Here is a 25,825-nt window from a genome sequence, read left to right as displayed (position 1 = left end):
TCTGACATGGGTGTTCTGAAAGGGGAGCTCATTTGGCTGCCCCTACAGCTGCTGTTGTACACAAAGCTGGTGCAAAAGTCACATAGCAAGCATGCAGTGATTCAGCTCATTTTCTGCACGCTGGAAAACATTTTTGGGTTCCTTATTTTGGGCTCGAAAGTTTGGAGATGGATTCTTGAAAGAAAATGTGTGAGAACAGTCTGTTCCTCCTAACTAGTAGTGTGTCTGTTTGCTTAGGTAGCTTTGAGCTGGTACTGGTGAAGCAATTGTGTTTTCAATGGAGCAAAATTGCAGTCACTGGTGGAATTCAAGAGAACTGCAGCTCAACTCAACTGCAACTCATCATCTCCTCTGCAGTCATCTGCTGGATTTGCATCTCGTTTGGTCACTCAGCTCCATGCAGCTGCTGCAAGTGCACCTCCCAATCCCTACAGTAACTAGTAATTCTCTTGGGGTGTAAATATAGCTGTCACCTAAGATGTCTGCAGCCATTAATTAAATTTCCTGCTCTAGGTGCTGCGTACCTCTCTTCGAAAGCAGCAGCCTTGACTCAGCACATGCTGGAGAGAGGGAGAGACCAGACCGTGCTGCTTCACTTTCTTGAAAGGTCAGCAAGGGAACGCCCCGGAAACCCTGAGTAGAAACACCTCATCCTTAACCCAAGTACAGGAGCTGTATTTAGGCAGCTGACTGATCACAAGAGCTACAAGGACACGTGTCTGCTCAGCAGCAACCAACTGGAAATGCGGATGCCTTTCATTAGCCGCCCTTGTATTTAGCTTGGCTCGGAAAAGCGCGCTGCTCCGCTGGTGGGTCCTGCAGCGTATGGAAGAGCAGTTATTAGTGAAGCTAATTACAAACAACGTGGCTACTTAGAGGGCTAAAAATAGCGTGGTGTATTAATAGATGGAGTGAAAACTGGGACACGGAAGATGATTTTGATCTTGAGCGCAGCAGCATCCTGTGTGATCTCGGGTAATTCTCTTCATCTCTGTGTTTTGTTTTCACAGTTTACAAAGCAGGCAGGAAAGCCTCTTCTCAGAAAGGCTGAGAGGTTGAATTCCTCAGCATCCAGGAGCACTGAGAGGTCCTCCCTTATATCTCCACACAAGTGGAAACCATTCCTGTGTCAGCCACACTGGCTCCGTGACAATAATTTTATGCCATTTATGTGACAACTCAGGTGACAGTTCCCAGAAAGCTGTAACATTTACCTCAAATACCTGAGTTCACTAGTCACTGATCAAAGGAATGCGGCCTTTGGAAATGGTTTCCAGTTGACCTGGGGCTGCTGGAGCAGAGCAGCAAGTGAAGCCCTTGGTGCTCACCACTGATCTGCAGACAGGAAGACCATTGCAAAAAGGGGGAAGCATCTGACTCACTTATTCCATGCCAACTTTAGCCAATTTAAAAATCATATGATTTGCATCCACCTAGTGACCAGAATCACAAAGACTTGCAATGACACCATAAACCCCTCTGCCTCCCCACCAGACAAGCTCAGTCTCAGCCCAGCACCTGAGAGCACACACATGAGAAATCAAGCTCTCCCCTCCCCCAGTCTGCAGCCCCTCAGTCAATCTAATAACAAAAGCAAACAAGACCCTGACTACCCTTCCAGGGTGGACAAATACCACTGCTGTGCTGGAGAACATCTCCTGAACAGCAGGAGACCACACCATGAGAAGGAAAGGACACGAGGAGGCACAGCTTGTATCCCAAATCCCTCATGTCCCAGAGAAGCTCCAATGCCACCTGGCCAGGCTTGCAGGCACCACACAGACTCCACCTCCCCAACTTCCAGGCTGTCTTTGAAACTTCACAGTGCAACCCCTGGTACATACAAGCAAAGCTGTATTTGAGGGGATCAGTGCACTGCTTCAGGATGCCAAATTAACCCCTCTACATCAATCCCTCTGATAGAGCTGTTTCCATGAAGAATAAAAACAAAAGGTCTTGAATAATGATGCAAATGTTGTTATAGGAGATCTGTGTGACTCCTAATAACTATAATGCAACATACCTTAGTGAGTAAGAAAGGGAGTGGAAAATTAACGTGCATTTGCAGAGGGATTAATCTATTTATTTAAAACAGAGGGCATGCCTGTGAAACGAGACAATCCAATCCCATGGTCAGTGACAGTTCTACCTTTGCACTGATGTAGAAGAGATAAGACTCTGCCCTTGAGTGTTTTGTTACCTTCTGCTCAGGAGTTCAAGATGATTAAAAAAAAAAACCCAACAAAGCAAACCAAAAACCCTGCAAGAAAACATAAAAGCCACAAACCATACCAGTTTCAATACAAACAAACAGGAATGTTTTCTTTAGCCTTTTCTACCATGGAAGGAGTGAGATAAGTGGACCTTTCATATGAGTGTTGTGAAAACAGCTGCAGGAAGATAACAAAAATTGAAATATATGTCAGATGCAACTGTCAGCTACTGGCATCTCAGGCTGCAACTGTTCCCACACTTAATCTCCAAGATGAGCAAACAAAAACATCAAACAGCGTTCCCAAAAATCAGCATCTCTCAGCTGCACAACTGGCTCCTGACCAGGAGGGGTGGTGGCACCCCCTGAGTGGAGGTTGAGCCCCAGAGGCAGAGTGCCAAGCAGGAAGAGGAAGGATGGAGACGGGAAGGAAGAGACACAGGAAGGAGGTGCAGTCTCCTTCCTCTCATGATACCAAATTTCTCAAGGCTTCCGCCACCCGTTCTGTTTTCTAGTGCACATAAATTCCTCTACCACCCTCAAGAGCAGCAGCTCAATGGAACTCAAAGACGCTTTAAGAGCCAAGCATGGCCCAATGCAGCCAGAGCTCCCCACTGAGCAGCCCAGGGAGAAGACCTAGCCCAAGGCTGAGGTGCCAGAACTTCACCAGGGCTTCAAGCTCCAGATTTACCATGTCGTAACCCTCCTTGGGTTTGGGTGAGGTGTTTTATCTTCCACAGAACTCCACAGAAGAAGGAAGGATGACCCACTTTTCTGCATTTTGCTCCTCACAGGAACTCATTTGCAGGCCTGCTGCAGCCCAGGACCTGGGCAGACACACGAGAACTGCCCAGTACTGAGGGTCTCTGCTGCTGATGGGTGCTCAGGGGTGGAATTCCACAAACCACCAAAGGAAACATGAAAAGAAAGCAGCACCAAGTTATGACTGTGGGAAAAAAGAACAGATATGCCTGGTGCATCCTTCTTTTTCAAGCACTCTTCCTTTTTTTTCTAACCTATGACTTAATTTTTTCTAAAATATCCCTTTACATTGGGATAAAGCAATTTGTGGAAATGGAGATGCTCTATAAAGCCAATATCCACTGCACCTGTGACAGACCAAAGGATTTTTATCTACTTAAAAGTAGAGTAAGATGTTTCAAACTGAAAAAAAATATATAAACTGTCAAAAAAAAATGTTGTTGTTTTTTTTTTTTTTCTTAAATCATCACCTAAATCATAAGCAAAGTGAAATTAAATTAGGAAAGGGGAAACTTCAGCCAGACATTGGGAAGTATTTAACAACCTCATGCATCTTCCTGTTGGGAAAAGCTTCCCATGAGGAGGTCAGCGGCGGGGGAGTGAAGTCACCACCGGCTTCCGAGCTCAGGGCTGCTGCCTAATCCGGCGCTGGCAGCACTCTGAGCCAGGATAGCCAGGATGGGGGGTCCTGCCCAGCTCTGAGCCAGGATGGGGGGTCCTGCCCAGCGCTGAGCCAGGATAGCCAGGATGGGGGGTCCTGCCCAGCTCTGAGCCAGGATAGCCAGGATGGGGGGTCCTGCCCAGCTCTGAGCCAGGATGGGGGGTCCTGCCCAGCTCCCGCCGCAGCACCGAGCCCGGCTGACTTCATCGGAAGTGAATCCCCCTTTCTCTGCTCCCCCCCCCCGGCCCCCCATTCATGTTGGGAAGGAGCCTGGCAAACCCTGGGGGGATTACAAGGCAGGGGAAGCAGGAGGTTAAAACGCTCTGAGGCCCCTTTCAGTCTAAAAGACAAAGTAATTGCGAAGCTAAAACAGATGCTTTGCTGAAAATAAAGAGTGGTTTACAGAATTCTCAAAGAGAAGCCAAAAAATGAAAATACTGTACAGTCCCAGGAAACTGAGAGCATCCTGTTCTTATAAATAGCTACAATAGTTGAGTCTACAATAACATTATTGCAGCATTTTGAAATTATGTTAAAAAATTACGTGTGTTATTTGAAGGATAAATTTGAGATGGTACAAAAAGGAGACCATGCTGCTGAATATATGTAATGAAAGCCCTGAGTTTAAAAATATATATATATTTACAATTTACTTCCACGAGTGACATGAGGAGGACTGACAAGATCAGCCGCCCAGGCACAGGGACAAGCAACTACCCATTCAAATGAGCTCGCCACAAACAGAGCAAGAGATACCAAGACAAAGCCATGGAGAGATCAAGTCAGCAAATGCCCCTTATAATTGTAATTATTGTTGACTCCGGTCGCATTTGGTAGGCTGACCTGTTTCCCTGGAGAATCAGACAGGAGTGATATTCTGAGAGAATATTTCTGTAGGTTCACTAGTGTTTGTCCAGGGCATTTTATGGTGCTTTGATCCAGCTCACCTGTGCAGGTGAAGGGATGTTATACTCAGGCTCTGGGCTGAGCCATTCCTCCACCTTTCTACTGAAAATTGCCACCTCAGCAGTTGCCAGTGGTGTCTTGGCACAAGCATATCTCTGCTGCTGAATGGACTGAAAATGCCATGTTTCTTCCCTCTCAGTTAATGCAAATGTATCAACTGAAATAGGAGATCATAACTTGCAGGATTTCAAGAATCACAAAGTGGTTTGAGTAGGAAGGGAGCTTCAAAGATCATCCAATCCCCACTGCCATGAGCGGGGACACCTTCCACTAGACCAGGTTGCTCAAAGCCCCATCCAGCCTGGCCGTGAACACTTCCAGACATGAAGCATCAATAACTTCTCTGGGCAACCTGTTGCCAGTGTCCCACCACCTCACAGTAAAAAGTCGTTTCCTTATGTCCAACCTAAACTTGCCATCTTTCAGTCTGAAGCCATTACCCCCTATCCTATCACTCCACAGCCTTGTAAAAAGTCCCTTTCCACCTTTCTTGCAGCTTCCTTTAAGTACTGGAAGGTGGTCTAAGATTTTCCTAGAACCTTCTCTTCGCCATGCTGAACACCCCAAACTGTCTGTTTTACCTCACAGGAGAGGTGCTCCATTGGGACACCAGAGTAAATAGAAGCAGCTCTCCTGGAAGTGAGCCCACCTCTGGAGTTTGGGCTCTATTTATTTATATATTTGATCAACACCACTGGATGCTGCTTCAGATGGCTAATGGACTCTGATTTGTCTTCAGGCTCTGGAGCTCTAGGTGAGGAGCAAGTCTGCCAAGTGAGGGAGCAACACAACCAGCAAGATTTGTCTCTACATTGTGCTGCTTCCAGAAAGTTTGAAACACCTGTACAACTGTCCTGGGACCTGCCAGTGAAACTGTGCTGCAGTTGCTCTGCAGCTATTCACACCAGACCCTGACTTATGGGTTTGATTGACACCCACTGGCTGTTTAGGCTGAATTCAAGGGTCTTGAACTGGGCACTTTGAGTCACCTCTCAGACCACTACCAGCACAGCTTTTCACAGATTTCCACTCTCTGTCCACAGGTGATTTTTTATCCCCAGGTTGAAGCCAGACTAGTACAGAAGTGACAACCCCTTTGTTTAGTTCTTATGTGATCAGAATACACACAGCTCAATTACAGCCAAAAACTACTGCCTGGAAAAAAGAAATGCTGACTTTTCATATATAGAATAGTGGAAAACAGCAGAAAAGGTGGGGAAAAAAACAGAAGAGGAAAAAAAAGGAAGGAGGAATGAAAAAAAAAGACAAGAAAAAGGAAAATAATGGCGGGGGTGGGGGAAAGGAGACATAGAAAAAGAGGTGGAAAGAACAAAAGGACTGGGTGGGATGACTCTAGTAGGGTTCAGGCACTAATCCAGCACTTGTTCACCTGGCATACTGCCCATGGAGAACAGGCACTGCATTAGGTAGCAGGTCTCCTCCACACTGCTGGCCCCAGGCTTTAATCTTCCTCCTGCACAGACGGCCCCATGATCACGTTTCGAGCCTTATAAATTATTTACATCAGATATGAGGAAGCAGAGACATTAGAGATGGAAAAGATGCACCAGCCCATCCCCTGGGGAAGAGAGCTGGATCCTTCCCCGTGTCACACGAGCAAAGCAGTGATGCTCTGTCTCTCCTTAGGAAGGTGTTTTGCTGCTCCATGCCCTCATCAGGCTGAATTTCTTCATGAAGCCTTTGCATAAATTGCATTTATTTTCAACTCTAATCGCTTCCTTCTGGCATTACCACCTGCCTGCATCCTCTGCAGCCCTCTGGAGTTGTACAGAATCACTAAGACACCTCCTTCTTGAAAGTTTGCTAAAGACATGAAATATCCTGCAAGGCCCAGTTAAAGATACCTCCAAGAATAACCCAGCAATTGAATATTTAAAAAATAAAAATCAAACTAATTTTGAAAAAGGAGGACTTTCAGCTAGAATTTTTCTCTTCCTGCCTTCACTCCCAGAGTGGGAGAGCAGTTGCTAGCTAGGGATGTGGTCAGCAGGAAAATATTTCCTGAGCTATGGACTGACTGCTTTGTAAAGTTACTCTTGCAGCACCGAAGTAAATAAAGGACTCCAGAGCAGCTTCATCCTTCCTCCCACAATGCTCAGCCAGTTGGAGTTTGTGGGATGGGGCAGCATCCATCCACCTGAATGCTTGGCAAAGTCCAAAACACAAAAGCAAGCACAAAATAACTCAGTCCTCCTCCCTAGCACCACATTTTAAGAGCTAACTCCTTCCTGACAACTGAGATAGAGTACATAAAGGAGCACGTCATGCTTTGAACTCCACGGTAATTCACCTCCTTGCCAGGATTTACACATTCTTTCTGTTGGCTCCAACAGTTGCCAACACTTCCTTCACTTACAGAACTTCATGCAGATGAAAGACTCCTGCTGAGAGTCGTCAAGATTTACTGTAGTTTTGGTTCAGATCAGGAAAGCACTTACATGTGCTCCCAAATACTGCCGAAGTCAAGGGCACCCGGCTGCACGCTCCCATACTCAAAAGCAGTCAAGAGGAACCCCTTTTTTTCATTGGAATAAAAAGGCATGTAGAATCTTAATTAGAGCTAGATGGAAATGACCTAAATGAGCTGCTTGCTACTGTAACAAATCAGATGGGAAGATAATCAAGTACAAGACATGAGGACGGGAACTGGATGGGGAAAAGCTGGCACTGAGGGTTTGCTTGAGCAAGCACAAGAGGCAGGGCACAGGGCTTGCCCACAGCACCTCAGAAAACACACTGTTTTCAAGACACCAGAGTCAGAAAGGAGAGGTTCCCAGGTACTTTCACTGAAGCCTCCCCTTCTAAAAGATGTATTCTGGCTGTTCAAAATGGTAGGGACCAAGCCAGTCTGCTTTTCCCCCATGTGTAATGCATTTCTTCTGGCTTGTCCTGCTCTGCTTGCACTAGCCTGTGCTGGAACTGGGAAGCCCCGAACACGCAGCAGAAGTTTTGGAGGCTCTCCTATACTCTACAACTCATACCTGGCTGGCAGCATCTATGATTAACAGATTTATGGATGTATTTATGGGAATATTTGGAAATTCAGCCTGTTCAGTCCCCATTCCCATACTCCCAGAGCTACACGTGGGACATCTGACAGTCACCATCAACTGCAAGAGGGCTGTAGCTGCTCCAAAGGCCACTACATCACCCATGGCTGCACCAGAGCAGACCAACAGTGGGCACTAACAATGTTGCAGCCATGTGTTAGGGCCAATTCAACCTTCCCATTATGTGTGTCAGTCTAACCCAGATAATGGTTTCTAGTAAGAGCGCTGTGGGTTCCGGGTTGACTGTGCCTTAGCAGCTTCTAGAAAAAAAATTACCTCAGCTGACAAATAAAATGACAGGCTTTGCTTTTTTTTTCCAACTGCAAACTCGGTCTGGGAACTGAAAGCAAAGATGTGAGTTCTGATCACTTCAAGCATTGCCACCCAGCACGTCATCTTGACAAGCTTGCAGAGTGCACGGAACTGCACACGGGGAATGCAATACATGCCATGTACTGGGAGCGTGGGGTACATGCCACGATGCCATGAGTGCATGGGCTGCATGTCGTGGGTGTGCAGCATGCTTAGTGTGAGTGTGTAGGGTGCATGCTGTGCACATGCAGGGTGCACCCCACAGGCATCTGAGGTGAACTCTGTGGTGGGTATGCTGCCAGAGCCCAATTCACTGAGGTTATCTGCAACAATTCAGAAGTCACAGGCAAACACGATGCCTGAGACAATGGTAAGACAGTGCATGCACTTGGCAGCTGGAGGAAACCCCCTCTGCTCTTTCTCTTAACAAATCAAACGTGATCCTGCAGTTGTATTAAAGGCAGGTGCCCAGCTGGACAGGCCAGGCTGACAGCTGGGGGTTACCAGCTGGTCACCTCAGATGGTCACTAGCCCAAAACACAGCACTTTCCCATAACCTCCCCAATCCCCCACCCAGACAACCACCTACTCCCACAGGACAGCAGAGCACTGCATCCAGGGCAAACAGGCAATAAACAGCCACATCAGCAGGAGCCAGGTAAAGGGGAAAAGCATGACTGTGGTGCAATGGCATGCAGACACTGCTGGGGAGCAAAGCCCAAGGGCCAGCTGGTCATCTGCTGCCCTGGAGACCTCCACTCCTGCATGACCTCAGGGCAGTGGTTGCTCAACTGCTGGTGCAGGGCCAGAGGCTGATGGGCAGGCCTGAGGTTGCTCCACTGAGGTCAGGGTGACTCAGCATGATTCAGGGGGAAAATGGTGAAGAGAAAAAAAGGTCTGAAGGAAGCAAGACTCAGCCTACATGTAACAACTGCAAGTGCCTGGGACCCCCATGCTGCAAGCTGTGATGGATGCTGGGCTGCACATCAGAACACATGAGGGAGGACATAGAAAAACCTGAAAATCAGGCTGTGGATGCTGGTTCAAGAGGAGGAAGATGGCTGCACATGCCCAGAGGTGCCATCCATGAGAAGGGTGGCACTGTCCTGCTCTCTGACCTCTGCCACCCTCCCTTGGAGATGGGGCACCCTGGGGATGCTGCACCCATCAGCCCCAGCATTTCTTGCTGCCCCAGCTGCTGCAGATGGCAGAGGAGCCTCCCCAAGGAGTCACTCAGAGCACAGCCTTGGCCCACTGCCACACCACAGAGGGCTGTTATCTCTGGGCATCTCATGGGGCACTGCAGAAAGCAGTGCTGGTGGTTTGGCTCTGAAATAAAGTGGTCTTCCCTGGGCAGCATCACTCAAAGATGAGTCCCACGCTTCCAAGAGCATGCCAGGATTGAGCCAGGAAGGGTGCAAGTAGTGGGACCTTCAGCCAAAATGTCCTCACCTTACTGGGCATAGCTACCACTCTTCTCCTGACCTAAAGAATGGCTTCTGCTGGACACCTGAGGCACCTCCTGCTGGGCATTACATGGCTGCCACAGGCCAGCTTGAAGATACTTGTAATTGAAGTACCTTGCCACAGTCACAGATAAACTGAAAAACTCCTCTGGGACCACCTGGCAGAAGAAATTCATGTTGACATTAAGTCTCTCTCTGTCAAAGATGGCATTTTACCATATTTATTCTGATCTGAGAAGATGACCCTGCCCTTAGTACAACACTACAAGAGTATTGTTGTGTGGAAGGAAAACCACATGCTAATTCAGAGATGCCTTTCCTAGGAACCTCTTACAGGAAGTTTGACTATGCTTGGGTGGCTCGGTGGGTAGCTAGTCCTGCTTCCTGTCCAGGAGCACTCCTAGGAGCAAACTTGCCTTTGTGGACAGTGCTCAGTTAGGGGAGTTCACCAAGGCCACTCTCCATCAAGAGCTTTGCCCAGATGCACTGCAGAAGCTGAACATCCCATGCTGTCACTTCTGCTCTAAGAGGCAAAGACAAGGCAAAAAGAAGGTGCTTGGGCTTGGTGGGAGAAGTTTCTGTCTCTCTCCTACCTGATAAACACCCAGACAATCCCTTGACTCATCAGCAGCTACTAGGTTAACCTTCAAGGACAGAAATGGAAAGAGAGGAAGAAAAATAACCTGTCCTTAAAGAGGTGGGAGGATGGAGAGATGCAAGCTTGAAGTCTGGAGAAAAGCTTTTGCTGTCAGGAGGAGGGGATGGATTTTCACACCACAGAACTGGAAGCAAAGCCTTTGTCCAGTGGGAGAAAAGAGTCCCTGGATGTGAAGCCTGAAGTTATCAGCTGTGCACACAAGGACTTCTAAGTGAGGATGCACTTGCACAGCTCTAAGATGCCCTGTTTTAGTCACATGAACAATCTTCCTTCCCCTCCTCAATCCCACATCCTCCCAGGCACACAGAAAATCCTCAGAGCTTCGATCTGCAACAAAATCTTGACACAAGCACCTCTGACCTACAGACACAAATCCATTTATTGCTGGGCTGGGAGGTTGGACAAAGAGGAGTGGTGTCTCAGAGCTGGGTGCCAGGGCCATTCTCTGATTCAGCAAAGCCCTTGATAAGAAATGTCATCCTCCATTCAGTAATTTTAGCCCATGAGATAAGAATCTCTATCAGCCTCAAACATATGGCTGGCTGCAGTGCATGCAGCAAAATGAGACGGGTAATTTATTTGCTTGTGCTAAGAGCACTCCCAGACCCAGAAAAGCTGATGCAATGAAATAATAAGTGCCAAATTACACTCTATCCTTTGGAGACCTGGAAGAGGCTCCTGTGAGATACAAGGGGTTGTATCTCTCTCCTTTAAGCATCAAGTCACCAAGAAGACAATAGTCCTACATGACTAATAAGACTGACTGCACGGGATTTTCTAAGGTTTGTTCTTCTCATTAAATCCTACTTGTTACAGAGGAATTCACACCCACAGATAGGACTGGTGCTCTCTATCAAGTGCCAGTAGATGCTTCCCAGGGGTTAAATGACAGAATTACACAGGACTGAGGGTGAATTCCAATCTCCTGGTCACTGCAGCAGGACCATCAGCCCACCAGGTGCTGTGATGTCCCCAGGCTGAATCCAACTTCACACCTCTGATTTAGGTGACCTTGGCTAATCCATATAAACACAATACTGGGCCAGTGACTGCATGGCTTGGGTTGCTCAGAGTAATGAGCTCCACAACCTGAGCACAACAGGAGCATCTGATCCATGGGGACAAATGGACATAAAGGACACTCCCAAGAAACACTTTAAGCACTGGGTTCCACAAGGATCTGCTGAAAAAAGCTCATTCCTAAAGCACTCTTTCTTATACTCTTTCCTCTCTTAGCTATCACCAAGGGAGATACCAAACTAGATGGTCTTGCTCTGTACAGCCACTTCTCACTTTCATCTCTAACAATGTGGCTGCTGTTCAATGTGTATCACACATTTTGTCACTTCACCTTTAAATGGGGGAATTTCAACACAAGATTAACATCTAAACATCCACTCTGAAACAGAAACTTTGGCTTAACGAACAAATACTTAAATTTGGTTCTTCCAAGGAACTGGGCCAGACCCAGACTTTGAAAGAATCCTTCATTTCTCTGATTCAAATCTGCTTTAGAAATGTTGCAGCTACACATTTAGTCATAGATAGTCTCTTCATAGATGTGAAACCACTGCTACTTCCCAGCCAGTGGTACCTTCCCACCACCATATCTACCCATGTCACTAGCATTCTCACTGGAAAAATCAGCAGTTAAACTAACAGCTGAATGAGTCACAGAGGTTAAAAACTTCTAATACAAAGTGACTGTCCTTCCAGCTCAGTGCTGAGACACAAGGGTGAGGGACAGCCAGGAAATCTCTGGTCTGAAGAAAAGGGGGGATTTTCACCTCAGTGGAGTCCAGTTCAGCAATTTTCATCACTGCCAAATTTATTAGGGCATATTGCCATGACAGTATAGGTCCCCATGCACACACTGGCATGGCCTTCATGGCAGCATCACATATACTCAGAGGGAGAGTCTGATGAACCCTTTCCACCCTCGCCACCATCCAGCCTTCAGAGTGCACGGAGTGCACAAAGAGCAGCAGAGGACAGCCAGATGTCCCCCGTGCCCATGGAGTTGTGTTGCTGGAACAGACCAAGCCTGACACCCCTCTGTCATCCTGGCCAGCCTTCTCCTCCAAGGAATGCTACCAGCACTGCAGAGCCCAGGGTCCAGCATGGGAGGAGCTGTGCATGTTTATGAGGAAAAACATTTGCATCAGGAAAGAAGCTAAAAATTAAACCAAGCTTCAACTTTCTTTTCCACAACCAATGTTTCTCAGTTCTCCAAAGGTAGTAAACTGGAAACAGGTAATTTTGCTCTATTTTCTGTCTTTCTCCTCTTGTGGCTTTGGACAAAGCAATGTGAAAGCCCATACATTTCAGCTCTCTCTGTATCTCATCTCTTTGGAAAACACATCACTGTCCTGCTCTGGAGCTACAAAGAGTGCAGTGCAAACAGTGTGAGGGACGTATCAAACTCACTGCCAACAACAGAGCAGCAAGATCCTCAGGCATAAAGGCACAAGTCCATAAACAACACATTTAATGTGTGTGTGTGAGCAGAGATGCTTGAAAACTTAAGTCTTAGATATGTGGACAACACAGGCAGTTGAGATTTACTGATGATTTTTATATGAAGCCTGCCCAATGCATGGGTGATGCAGGACACAGGAAGTGGCCAAGTAACAGGACAGAGACTGGGGGCAGTAAGAGAAACTACTCAATGCATGGACTCATTACTCATCTCACTTCTTGTCTGATGCATATTTCAGTGAGGCACAAAGGAAAGATAATATTTCACGCTCATTTTTTTCTTACCTTGCTACAAAGCTTCAGTCCCACTCTGGAGGTCAGGAAGCTGGCTTGTAGCATCACCTCTTCTCCTTCTTGTATCTTCTCCTGGGCACACTCTTCCCAGGTAAAATCTGTCTCTAAACCAAGATGTATATGCCAGGCTTTTGTCCTTTTGAGCACTTCTTCCAAGAGCAACACAGCATTGATTTTCATTACTTGTGTAAAGCAGCCAACTCCATTCTATCTCCTCGTGTGATGCTGGAAATATAAATTTAAGCTCCTCTGTCCCCAAAGTCTAGGGGGAGGGTTGCCTGGCAAGTTCAGAAAGTCTTCTGAAGTACTGTAATCCAAGCCAAATTGCAGCTCATCAAGTTTCATCATCCAAACAGTGGATACACCTATAAAGAAAACACAGTTTTAATATCTGGATCAGGACAGATTGAAAACCTTCAGGCTTTATACATGATTTCTATTAGTATCAAGAGAGTGATGTCTGGTTCACCCATCAAAGGACACCCTGACCTTGCAGTACTGATAAAAGAACATCTTGTTGCCTCAGGATTCTGCCAATGGAAGATACTACTCTAACAGAGATGAATAAGAGATATTAAAGAAAAATCCAGTTCTATCATCCTTGTGGGATTTAAAGGTCTTGATTTTTTTTTCCCTATCATTCTGAATAAGTGGAAAGAAATATAAAAAACTTTAAATTTTGAAAGTTGCTGAATTGAAACTCATTTTGACTTGAACCACTTTGTTTCAACAGTTGGAAAATTTCCCTTTGGAGTCACAAACTTTTACATTTTGTATTATAACTCCCATTAGAAACAAAGACTCCTTTCAAATACAAACCATAATGCAGATGGAGTCAGAAAGTTTAGATGTACTGTCAGCAGCCAACCCTCTCCAAATTTTTACTACACTTTTCCCAAAAAGGGGGATTTACAGAAGCTGACTGTCTCCTGAGGGTGCGTTCAACTGCAACACGGCACCAGATTAGTGACAAAGTAACAGCCAGCTCTCAAATGCCAACAAAGGAAACACAGCTGCTTTAATCAAATTAAGTGGATTTTAATACACAATGCAGCATATAGTTAGCTTTACATGTAAATTCTACCCTAAGACAATGTAAGTGTTCGACTGCAGACTGTCACAAACTAGCAAAATGACTACACTGTGTGTTGATTAATACTAATGCAGACATTGCTCTGTGGGTATAACACACTGCTCCACTGAGGAGGCAGGAACAACTCCAGAAATCAAATCTAGATTAAATTCTAAGTTTTATCAAAAATAGCCATTTCTTTGTGTGCAGCATTTAAGCATTTATCTAAACTAAAGACTTTCATGATGTCCAGGAGCTCCTCCACGGGACACTGACCAGACACAAGCAACCCAACATAATGGACCTGAGACAGAAAGAAGCAGCCTTAATCTTTGTTCAGGGGATATTTGAAAGAGATGGAAAATAAACAGAATGAAGATGTCTACAAGGTTTCTTTGGGTGGGAAGAGCTGCAGAAGAAGAGGCCAGCAGCCCTATCCCTGCAAATTAACTCCAACTCAGCAAGGAGAGAAGGATTACCAGGGTGACACAGAAACTCAGATTTAGGAGGCAGCTGGGAATAACTTGTAATTTAGCCTCATAAAAGAAGAGCTCTCATATCAATGGAAGCTTGGTCCTACCCAGATTTAATGTTCCTAGTTACAGAGACCAACTGTGAAGTGAGGGCCCTGCCCACGGCAGAGGGGCTGGAATAAACGATCTCTACAGACTCTTCCAGCCCGGGGCTTTCTATGATATCTTTATATGAGAAGCAGGAAATCTGGTCAATGCTGCAGAAGAAACCTCTTCCTTGGGTTCACAGGATGTGGCATAGGAGGTACAAAGCCACTGAGCCTCAAACACACTTTTGCTAGGGAAGTCAAGCAGTGTGGTTCATAGCTGCTGTGGTGGAAGCAAATGGCTCTGGCACTGCCTGGGAGCGTGGGGGGTACAGCTAACAAGATGGCAACTGGAAACAAGATGGGCCCCAAGCCATGAGGGTGGTGATGCCGCCCACAGCTCCACAAACATGTCTCTCTGACCATCTCTTGCTGCTTTCTGTGTTCACATGACAAACATTAACAAGCCACGCTGTCGTTCCTGCTTCAAAACCTGCAGTGCTGTTTCAGCATCTTTACTCTCTGAAGGACCACACGCACAAACCAAGGTGCTGCAGGTCCTCTAGGGCTGTACAATGTCCACCTCCATTCATGAATCACCAGCTGGGCCACTCTCTGACACATAACCAAGAGCACTTGATGGCCCATCCTTGGCCAGCTCACTGTGCTGTGTCACTCATTAGAGAGAAAGAGGCAGAAATAGGATGAGATCTCTGCCTTTGGGCCATCCATCTCACAGGCACCTAACACACCAACACCTCCTCCTCACAGAAGGGCTTTGCCACACCCCAACCACATGTTTCCACCTTCTTCCCCCATTTTAACCTGCATAACCTCCAACATCACCCCGCCATCCCTGGAGGGAGGTGACACACTAGCCTTCATAGGGGGAGATGAGATGCTTCTCTTTTTCAAAGACCTTGTGGCTGCCATCACCTTTCAAGACCAGGCATCCACGTCAGTAGTTTGCAGTGAGCACCACAAACTGGTCTGCTCTGAAGACATGCTCTCTGTGACACAGAAAATGAGCAGTGTGGTGTGAGGAGCTGCAGTGCTCATCAGATCTGAGGCTGTGACCCAGGGTGTGGAGTGGGCAGCCTACAAAGACACTGCACAGCTCAGGGCTCTGGGAATTATGGAATGTTATCCTCAGGCTGCTGGCAATATTCCCTTGGGCAGGGCACAGTGCTGACACTGTGACATTAAAAGCACAGCTCCCAGTAGTACCCTGGCTGCCCAAAGCCCTGGCATGAGGCAGCTGAGCTGTCCCAAAGCTGATCCTCCCCGGAGGAACACCGCATGCTGACAATCCTGGTGCAGGGATTAGCAAGGCAGTGTTGAAGTGCTAAGATACAACCAGGGAGAGAAACAGCTTCCCACTAATAAGGGGACAGGCAGGCGTATCTTCTCACACAAGGACAGCTTGCCCTGCTCTCAGCTGAAGTCAGTGTTCAGACAGACAAATGTCTTGCCCACATGGCTGAGTTGCAACAGCACAGGTACACAGTGACCTGTAACCAGGCAAACCTGGGGCACAGTACTTAAAATTACATGCAAGATTACTTCCAAACACCCTACACGAATGGTAAAAGCAAGAATAATTTGGGTTACAGTCTGGATTGCCTTCCTTTCCCACGCTTCCTCGGCAGCTGGTTGTCCTTGCTTCTGCTGCTAAACTTCCCCCTCCTCCATTTCTGCATTACTCATAAATTAACATCACACACAGCAGCAGGCAGTAAAACACACCAGCAGCACCGCTGAAGGCATTGACTCCAGCAGTGGCTTCAGCAGATGTGCTAAGGAAACATCTGGACGATATTACCAAAAAGCTTTCTAGGTTCCCCATCAGATCAACACCTCTGTTTCCTCTGAATCATTACACATAAGAAACAACACAGAACCAATAATAAAAACATCTCATTTCAAAATACAGTTAACTCTCTGTGTCTAGTATCTAGAAATTCACCAGCACTGACCCAAACCCCCAGTGGGAGCAGCCAGTCCATGACTCCCAGGCAAAAAGCTTGGTGCTACACTCCATAGCCAGCAATGACAGGTTTGACTGGCACAGTGCTTTCAGTTTAACCATCTCCATGGTTAATCTTCATGGGAGAAAACAATTCATGAAGATCCAAAGAGGTCAAAAAAGCCTGCAGGACTTTGGAGCCAGTGGTATGCACCTGTCCTGTCCCATCATCCAGTGGAGATCTCAGTGTTATTTCCCTCTTGTGAGCTACTTTCCCTCCCCCAGCTCTGTAAAACACATTCCTAGCAGCTCCCAGATTTGTAAAGATTTTTGACGTCTGGCTGGTAGAGAGAGAAAGGCTGGACTAAAATTTCTTTCAGAATACAACCAAGAAAAAAAAAAAAAAACATCAAAAAGATTAAAGAGACACTTGGCATATTAAAGGAATGGGTGCGTGGAAACTTTTTAAGCATACAAGACCTACAGGACTGGCTAAGAGGCATAATTAGCCCAACGTGAGCTTGCAAGGCAGGTCCATGGTGCCTGGCTCCACAGACAGGGGATGTCACGTACCAGCAGAGGCCCTGTTATCTTCGGGCCCTGGGCTGGCACAGCTGATGGGAGTGTGAGGTTTCATACCTGTACCCACACTTCAAGAATACTGCTGGAAAAACTGGAGAGAGTTCAGAGGACAACCACAAGAACAAACCTGGGCTTGTAGCAAGGAGCTCAAGGAAGTCAATCAAAGAGAAAGTTAAAAGGCACCTCGCAGCCTGTAGGTACCTGTCAGAAGAGTGCTCTCAGCCTGCCAGACAAAGGCATAACGAGACCAAAGGTTGAAAGTTGAAGCTCAACAGAAAACAAACCAGAAACAACTACACCATTTTTCAACACTTCAGGTAATTAACAGAGAGAAAAGTCCTCCAGTTGGCATGGACAGGGATCCAGCACTGGCAATTTTCAAAATAAGATGGGATGCTTCCACCTTGCTTCTCTTGCTCCCCCAAAAATGTGCACTTGGTTGCATTCACAACTGCTGACTGCAGAGTGGAAATTAATTCAAGGACTCTCTGCTATACAGCAGGTCAGACTAAACAAGCACCATGTCCTAAAGCCTAGAAATCCATGAGGTACTAATAACAAGAGGTTCAACTACTGGTGGTATGAAGAACAAGATGCCTCATTATCAGTGGTCGGACTTGTACAGTCCCAGGCATTCCCTGCCCCATCCAAAGGTCCTCTGCATCCCATGACTACCAGGATGGGGATTCTGAAGAGCAGCAAAAGAGCCAGAGTCATACCAAAAGCAGCAAAATAAAATGTTGTTAAACCAAGAAACTCACTCTGATGTTTTTCTCCCACTTAAAAAAAAAAAAACAGAAAAAATCATATCCAGATAAAATTTTCAAAAAATACACTCACTGGCCAAAAACAAAGCATAATGTAAGAAATAAGCATTTTGCAGTGAGAACAACCACTCATTGGAATAACCTCCCCAGGGAGGTAGTGGAATTTCCATCACTGGAGGTCTTCAAGATACAACTGGACAAGGTTGCTGCAATCACCTTGGCTCCCTTTTCCATAAAAGACTGAACCAGACAATCCCTTCCAGTCTGGGCTGGTCTGTGGCTCTACGAAAGGCACACAAAACTTTCCTGACTACAAGCACTTGAGCCAAAGGAATGAAGCTCCCAGTTCTGACACTCTGAAACCACCCATTGATGTTTATCATAATTATGCTTGCAGGTTCCCTTTGTGCTTCTTGATTCCAGGATCTTCACATCTGCTGGGTTCCTCTAAGCCCCAGAGGCATATCCCAGGACATAGAATGCATTCAGGAACTCTCTCAAAGAGCTGGAAAGCCCTCCCTGCAAGCAGAAAGCAAATTTCAGCTCCTGCCTGGTTTGTTTAAAGTTTTCATCATCATAGTACTGGTTCATGGTTGTGCATTTGCAATACCTTCCCTCACTCCTGCCCCTTCTTCCTTTAAGGCCTAAAATGTGGGGGGCTCACAATGACAGCCCATAGGATTAAAAGGGTAACTAACCTGTGGCACAAAAATCAAGGAGCTGCTACTGCTCCCTAGGAAACCTGGAGGCTGCAGTCAGAATCCAGCCTCCACCAATCCTAAACCTGCACTTGGTAGCTGGAAAATACAGGGGGAACCAGGGATGGGGATGAACTTTGGGGGCTGCAAAGCACAGCAATCACTCCCAAAGACTTTAGGACCATTGGGTCACCCAGTCTGAATCTTGCATAAGGGAGGTCACAAGTTTCATTCCTACCTTTGATTTGAGCAGCACTGCTAGTGTTTGCCTAAGCCCCACCTTCCAGGGAGGCATGCAGGCTCCATGCAAAGAGCTCAAGATATGGAGATGGTAAGTCACCTTTTTGATGGCTGGCTCAAATACTTAAAAGCCTTTGGTATTTAAAAAGGGCACTTTAACTCTGATTTATCTGCATTGCATTTGTGGCCAGGGGTGCCTGTGATATAGCTGCTGGCTGAGGGAGATGCTTTGCCTGATTTCTCAGCTGTTCACAAATCCATCTCCAGGAGAAACCCTGGGGCCTCTCTGCTCTCTTCCCCTGCAGACAGCCTGTCTTCTGCCTCCACCCTTTTTTCTGAATTTATATTAGCCAAAGGAGAAGAGGAGCTTTCAAAGGATTTAGCACAAGTGCCTGGCAGGGAATTGCTTCTGCGGGTGGCTGGTAAGCAGAAGAGGGGAGGAAAGGAAAGGCAGAGCAAACACTTTTATCCCCATTGTTTCCATTCCAAGGTGAATCCACACATTTCTCCACACCCATTTCCCCCCACCTCCAAGCACCTCCTGCTCTCTTACCAGCTTTTCCATTTACTCACACATATAAGGCTGCCCTTTCCCAAATACCCTCCTCAGATGCCTCACAACCACAAACCCCTGTGACCCTGTGCCACTCTCCCACAGTCTCGTTAACAATAATTATCACCCAAGTTACTAAACCTGCTCCTCAGTGCTCACCTGTCAAAGGACAATTCTAACCTGGCTGGCTAAGCAGCACTCACCACCAAGCAGGGAAACCTGGGCTAAAGAAGATGCTCACAGCAAATACATGCGATGGAAGCAGGGATCACATTCCACTCCCCAGAGCTGCATCTGCACAGAGCTCCTCTTGCCTACCCTAGCTGCCATCTGCAGCTCATCCCATTTGCATGGGCACAGGTTTCAAGAGCCTTGTACTGAAGCTTCAGCACTTCCACAGTCTTTGGTATTCAAAAGGTTTATTTTAAAACTGGGTTTGTTTATCTCTAAGCACAGATTAATTTCCAATTTATGTCAGCAAAATAAAGACCAAAATGCAAAGCAAAAATAAAAAAAAAAAAGCTCGCCTGACTTGGAAGCCTAAAAATAGACCTGTGTATTGCAAAGAGTGAACTGTCAGGTAAAGGCTGTGGATTGAAGGTTCAAATGAATAATGTGTTTGTTTTTCCTGCTTCAATACTTTCCTGCTGTTATCACTGTACAAATAAGTCAGCACATGCTAATTACTCTGATGGCAATTTCCTGGGAACTGGTACTTAAGTATCAGGCCAGATTTATTGCCAAGCATCACGGACTAGTCCTCCCCCTGCACTCCCAAACAAACAAACAAGCCCAGCTGCCAAATCCCCCTGTCCTTTCCTTCATCACTGTAGACCCACCACTGCCAGCAAGGTCCCACTCCTGACTCCAGCCTAAGCTGTAGGATCTGCCCTGAGGAACGTGTTTCCCAACAAGCCTGGTTAAAGCTAAGGTGCTCATGTAGAACACAGATCTGGCAGTGCCAGAACTTGGACTTCTATCCTTCAAGGCACTCAACATATGAAAAAATTGTGGATCCCAAACAATATTTGTGTAGTAAAAGGGGTTTAATCTTGGGAGCTGAGAGTACAAATACATTTTTGCAAGGCACACACATCAAGAGAGAAAGGATGGGAAGTGAAATGTCTGTGAAGTGTTTTTATAAGGCACCCAACAAACCAGTCTCAAGCCCCTTTTAGCCTGAAACCATCCCATAAGGCTAACAGTTTATATTCATGGGTGAAATACATCAAAGAACCACCTAAACAATGCCTGTGGTTTCTGCTGCATTTTTTTCTCCCCCACTTGGTATTTATACAGCCATGGATTTGCACTGTAATTCAGTCAAATGCATTAGTGCAAAGATGAAGGAGGAGAGAGAAGAGGGGGGGAAAATGCTATTACCTGTGTTACATCCCAAATGGCATTGAATTTCTGTATAAACCTTCACTGCAACCTCAACCCAGATGCAGGCTGTTTGCTGAACAAGCAATATAAACCCAGCATCCTCCTTTGTGGGCTTTTTCAGCTTTCAGGCTCCTTTTTTTTTTTTTTTTTTTTTTTTTTTTGGAGGATGGTTGGATTGCCTTGGATTTATTGTATTATCATTTCTTTCTGATTTCACTGTGAGGCAAAGGGTTAAGCGACCTTTCAGATCCTCCCTGGATGCAACTCCATGCATAACAAGAAAGCTTCCAGCCCAGTGAAAACAACTTGAAAGAAGGGCAGTGACCCAACTACAGGCTTAAGTTTCAGGTCACAACACCCCTGCTCTAAACCATCCATCTTCCTCTGGCCACAAGTTTGCAGCCAGTCACCTCCCATTAGTGTGATTTGTCTCCAGGATTTGCAGGAAAACATCTTTTGGGGACCCAGCTATTGTTAGCATCCTCTCTTGCACATGAGATGAGAGCTGTGAGCTTAACAAGGGACACACTGCAGGTACACACTGATGCAGCATCCCCCTGCATCCAGTAATAAGTGCTAAGAACACATGGACCATTAGGAAAAATAAATAAATAAATAAATAAATAAACCAAGCTGCAGTTGTGAGCTTTGGTTTCATTTACTCTCAATTTCTGCAAGGAAATGGGTGTTTACAACCCCTATCAACCTGGACACATGCACACCACATTGCATGGCAGAATCAAAGCTGTTTGGCTAGCACAGGAGCATCATGCTTCTCTTTTAGAAGCCCTGGATCACAGGAAAGAGAGGGCTTGGTGTTACTGCACACTGAGTCAGGGAAATAGCACATCTCAGGAGTACTACACACTGGAAGAAGGCTGCAGAGAGGAAGGATGTGCCTGTTCTCCCCTTCTCCAAAAGGGGTTCCCTCAGGCCTGTTAGAAATATTCACCTGCTGGACCACAGAACTGGGGATCATAGAATCACAGAATGGTTTGGGTTGAAAGGGACCTTTAGAAGTCACATAGTCCAAGGCCCCTGCAATGAGCATGGACATCAATTGTCCCATCCTCACGCTGCAACAAGGATGGTGGTAAGCAACCCACTGCTGAGATCAGTCAGCAGAAGGTTCAGAACCCAGCTCCCCACAAGCCAAACAGAAACATGGCTCCTGGGAGGGGGATTTTGGCTTATCTGGGGCAAGAAGGAGGAAAAAAACATACATGTGGCACCCAGCCCCAAGTCTGGCACTCAGCCCAGCTCCTCCCAACCTCACATCTACCAGGGGTGGCCTTGCTCTGAACCGATGCTAATAGAGAGCATCAGGAAGGGAAGCAAATGTAGAAAAAGATGAGAATGTGAAAAGATTTATCACTCTCCCAGCCTCTACCATTTTGTGCTGATAACTTTAAAAGCAAGAGCACAAAGGAACAACCTGTGTGTGCAGGGAACTGGGCACTGAGACTTTGCCATGTATCATCATCAACCAAACTGCTCTGGGAAGTAGGGCAGGCACAAAGCCCGAGGAGGTTCCCAGTTCAGCTGCAATTCCCAAGGCTTCAATGTGATTAGGCCAGTGACTCTCCCCCACGAGCTTTCTGGCACTGGGACCAACCCATGACATTGTTCCCATTAGTTCCTCCCTCTCAGCCATGCCAGTGCATGCCAGTTTGCCATGCGAGACTGCAAACTCAACTGGGGAACCAAATCTACAGAGTAACAACACAAGAAGAGAGAAAAAATGTCAGTTGGATGGGTTCCCTGCTGTGTGTTCAGCAACATCCTTTGTTGTCAGCAGCCGGAGATCGGTTTTGGGTGTAGCAGTGCAGAAGGACAGGCAGATATTACAGTAACACTGCTCAGCTGCCGAACGAATGAACCACCGAATGCCACCTTGGGCTTTCAGTTTTTTTGGTGACTAACTGTATTTACGTGTACTATCAAAAAACTGGACTGAATTTGATGAAGTGATCCCATTTCTCAGCTGCCTGGCTTACTGTGCGATCCTGCAGCACCAGAGGAACCAGCTAGAAACATCGACTGCAAACGCAAGGCAAGCTGTTTCTGAAGAGAGAAGCCCACAGCTGAAGCTTGGTATACACCAGGGACAATACAGGTATGAGCTGAAACACTGTCAGAGGACAAGACAACTTCACTGGGCTCCCTGACCAACAAGCTGTGCAGGAGTAATGAGATGCTGAGCCCTTTAAGTGCAGTTATCTTCTACTGCCTTGTATATACTCATGTGGGATGGATATGTGTATTTATTTTAGTATTTGCCAAAAGTATTCATACTATGTCCCAAAAAATGCAAATATGTCCTTCAGTGCTCAGAAAGGCATGTCCTGTGGGAAGATTTAAAAAACCCAAAACTTGTTTTGCCTCTCCAGCCTGCTTTCAGACTGACATATCCTGCTGTTGAAGAGCAAGCACAGGTAGGGTCTGTATTAATTAGCAATAGCCTTTAGAAAGGTCCTGAGATACCCATTTAGGGAGGAATTTGTAGCTGAGCAATGTGAGTGCTCAGATCTGCCCTCCATGCATGCAATTATGCCTTTGTTGCTGGGTCAGTCTCTGTCCTCCACTCCTGCAGCTCTGCAACAAGGTCAGGGGGATGCCACGAACCCAACTTGCCATCCTGGCTTAGCCAGGCTGGGGACTACCCTCATCAAATCATTTGGGTTGCAAGAGACCTTTAAAGACCATCTACTCCAAACCCCTCAAGTGAGCAGGGACATCAACTCAATCAGGCTGCTCAGAGCCCAGTCCCACCTGACCTTTAATATTTCCATGGATGGCATATCTACCACCTCTCTGGGCAACCTGCTCCTTCCCACCCTCCTCCTCCCCCCTCCTTCTCTTTCTCCTCTTCCTCGTCCTCCTCCAAGGAGATCAGTGAGCACCCAAGCTGCAGCAGTCGCTGCACTGTGATAATACAAATCATGATGGCAGTCAGTGGGAAGATGTGGGGACAACAAGATCATGATGTTCTACCCACTAACTGCAGTAACACTTGGTAGTGCCAAGAGAGAATCTCCACCTCTGGAGAGATTCTGAAGCTCAGATCTCTTCACTTGGTTTGGAGAGGGCACAACAACTCACTCCTTGTCTCTGGCACACATCGCTGCCCCTCTTTCACTAGCAAAGTACTCAGTTTGGGTTTGTGAGCTACACCAGGGCCACCAGCTCTGGATGAACCCTGGGGAACAGCAGCACCAGAACTGGGGACTGTGACGTTTTCCCTGAAGATGCCTTTCACCATCACAGAGTCCATGGGGAAACTCAGGGCATGGGATGAGATCCCCACCACAAAACAGGGCATGGCTCCAATGGGGCACCAGCCCAGGGTCCAGCAGAACAGTCCAGCACACACAGGAAGGGCTCAGCCACCCAGGCACTGCTACTGTGCCAGAGTTAATCGCCACGCCATGACTGATAGGGCTGCCAGCTACAGCCAGCACCAGTGAGAACAAGCCCTGGGGAAGAAACACAGCTCTGCGTCCTGGCTTTGCAGCCTGGCTCCTACATGGAGAAACAAAACGAGAGGCACAGCTCACTCTCTCCAAGGAATACGCCCTTCCTAATGAGAGTCGACCCAGGAGCTATGTGGGAGTGGCGCCCATTCCCAGGCAGGCTTCAACGCCACTGAAAGCCAGCGATGGAGACAGGCAGCCTCTGAGAAAAGAGACACCAGTGGGAAATTTTGCTTTGAAGCTGGCTCGTCAGCTAGCTCCGGCACCAGGGAGGAGGAGGAGGGACTGCCGGCTCTCGCGATGCTCCCCTGCATGTGCATACTTGCAGAGCTGAGCTCAGCTGGAGATCCTGGGAGAAGGTTGCAGCAACCGCAGAGCAAGTCACCAGCTGTGCCCTGCCTGACTGAGCAACACATGGCTGGCACAGCCTGAGCCCCACAGTGGCAGCCAACCACCCGCCATCGGACAAGAAAGACCATGGAGAAGAGCTGGCACCGAAAGGACGCTATGAAAGGACCGCGTCGTACAACCATCCATCGTCCCAAGATGTCGGTAGGAAAACTCCATTATCTGTAGCTAAATCTGGGCAGAGTGCAGTGCCAGGACCTCTTCTCATCCCAAAGAGGTTATGTTCCAGGAGACACAAATATTTTTTATTGTGTTGCTGCTGCTGTTAGCACAGTAAAGATGTCGAGCATAACCCAGCTGCAACAGCCAGGCTCAGGGTCTCGGATTGACCGCAGTCTTGACCCAGCTCCAGAAAGCCAACAGTAGCAGTGGGATCATAATAAATACAAACGTGATACAATGGAAAAGATTTCCCAATTAAATTCCTGACACTTGTATCCCTTCCCCCACCTCCTCTCCTTATCTTTTGATTTGCTACCACAGATCCCAAAGCACTTAACAACTACTTAAGTGCTGTTAGCACCCATCATCCCGATGGAGAAACTTCCACTGGGTTGAGCAATCCTGAAGTTGCCCAACAACCCGCTGGGCGAGGAGAAAGCAGGACTGGTTGAGCACAAGTCTATCCATCCCTCTGCGCTGTCTTGCTGCAGGGTATGAGTTACCGGCAGGAGGGTAGGGCACATGTTACATGGCACAGCCATTTCCCAGGATAGGGTGTGTCCCACCTTTACAGGTGCTGGAAAGCACTGGTCACTGTCCCTGCTAAGGGGGCAGTCGGAAATGCGTCACTTTTTTTCTTTTGATTCGTGTTTGTTTGTTGCTTTCCTCCCTATAAACTTCCTGTGTTTAAAGCTCAGGAGTGCAGACTTCCTGCAGAGAGGAAGGGCTGTCAGGGCAGGTAGCACATGTGGCTGTTTCTCCATTAATGAATAAGATAGATACTTGGAGGTGTTTACCAGCAAAACAAGACACCAAAAAATCACCAAGGATTTTTGTTCTGTGCTTTCTATTCCAAACTCTCTGTGTCCAAGGTCTACGTTATACAACTACAAATTAAGGTGACTGGGAGAGGGCATTTCAGAGAACCAGGAGCTACCAGCATGTGGACCTTGACATACAGAGTCCCTATTAAAGCAAGCATGACCTTAAGAGTTGCCCAAAGGTTGCAAAGTTGGATCCCTCCAGCAGCAGCAGCAGACACAATGCCAGGGGCTATGGCTGTGATGGTGCTTCTTGAA

The 25,825-nt window shown here is 46.9% G+C and overlaps 1 long non-coding RNA gene across 11 annotated transcripts in view; it reads right to left on the bottom strand.

The window, feature by feature from the left end:
* Positions 1-25,825, bottom strand: part of LOC135285073 (uncharacterized) — a 148,000-nt gene that overhangs the window by 42,660 nt on the left and 79,515 nt on the right. For all 11 annotated transcript variants that reach the window (XR_010350104.1, XR_010350087.1, XR_010350100.1 and 8 more), the window contains one exon: positions 12,872-13,245. This is a non-coding gene — a long non-coding RNA (uncharacterized LOC135285073). The remainder of the gene's footprint in view (positions 1-12,871; positions 13,246-25,825) is intronic.

This window comes from Passer domesticus, chromosome 1 (genome assembly GCF_036417665.1).
Source record: "Passer domesticus isolate bPasDom1 chromosome 1, bPasDom1.hap1, whole genome shotgun sequence".
Classification (NCBI taxonomy): domain Eukaryota; kingdom Metazoa; phylum Chordata; class Aves; order Passeriformes; family Passeridae; genus Passer; species Passer domesticus.
Note: the sequence above shows the minus strand (reverse complement) of the source record. Positions and strands in the feature narration are given on the sequence as shown.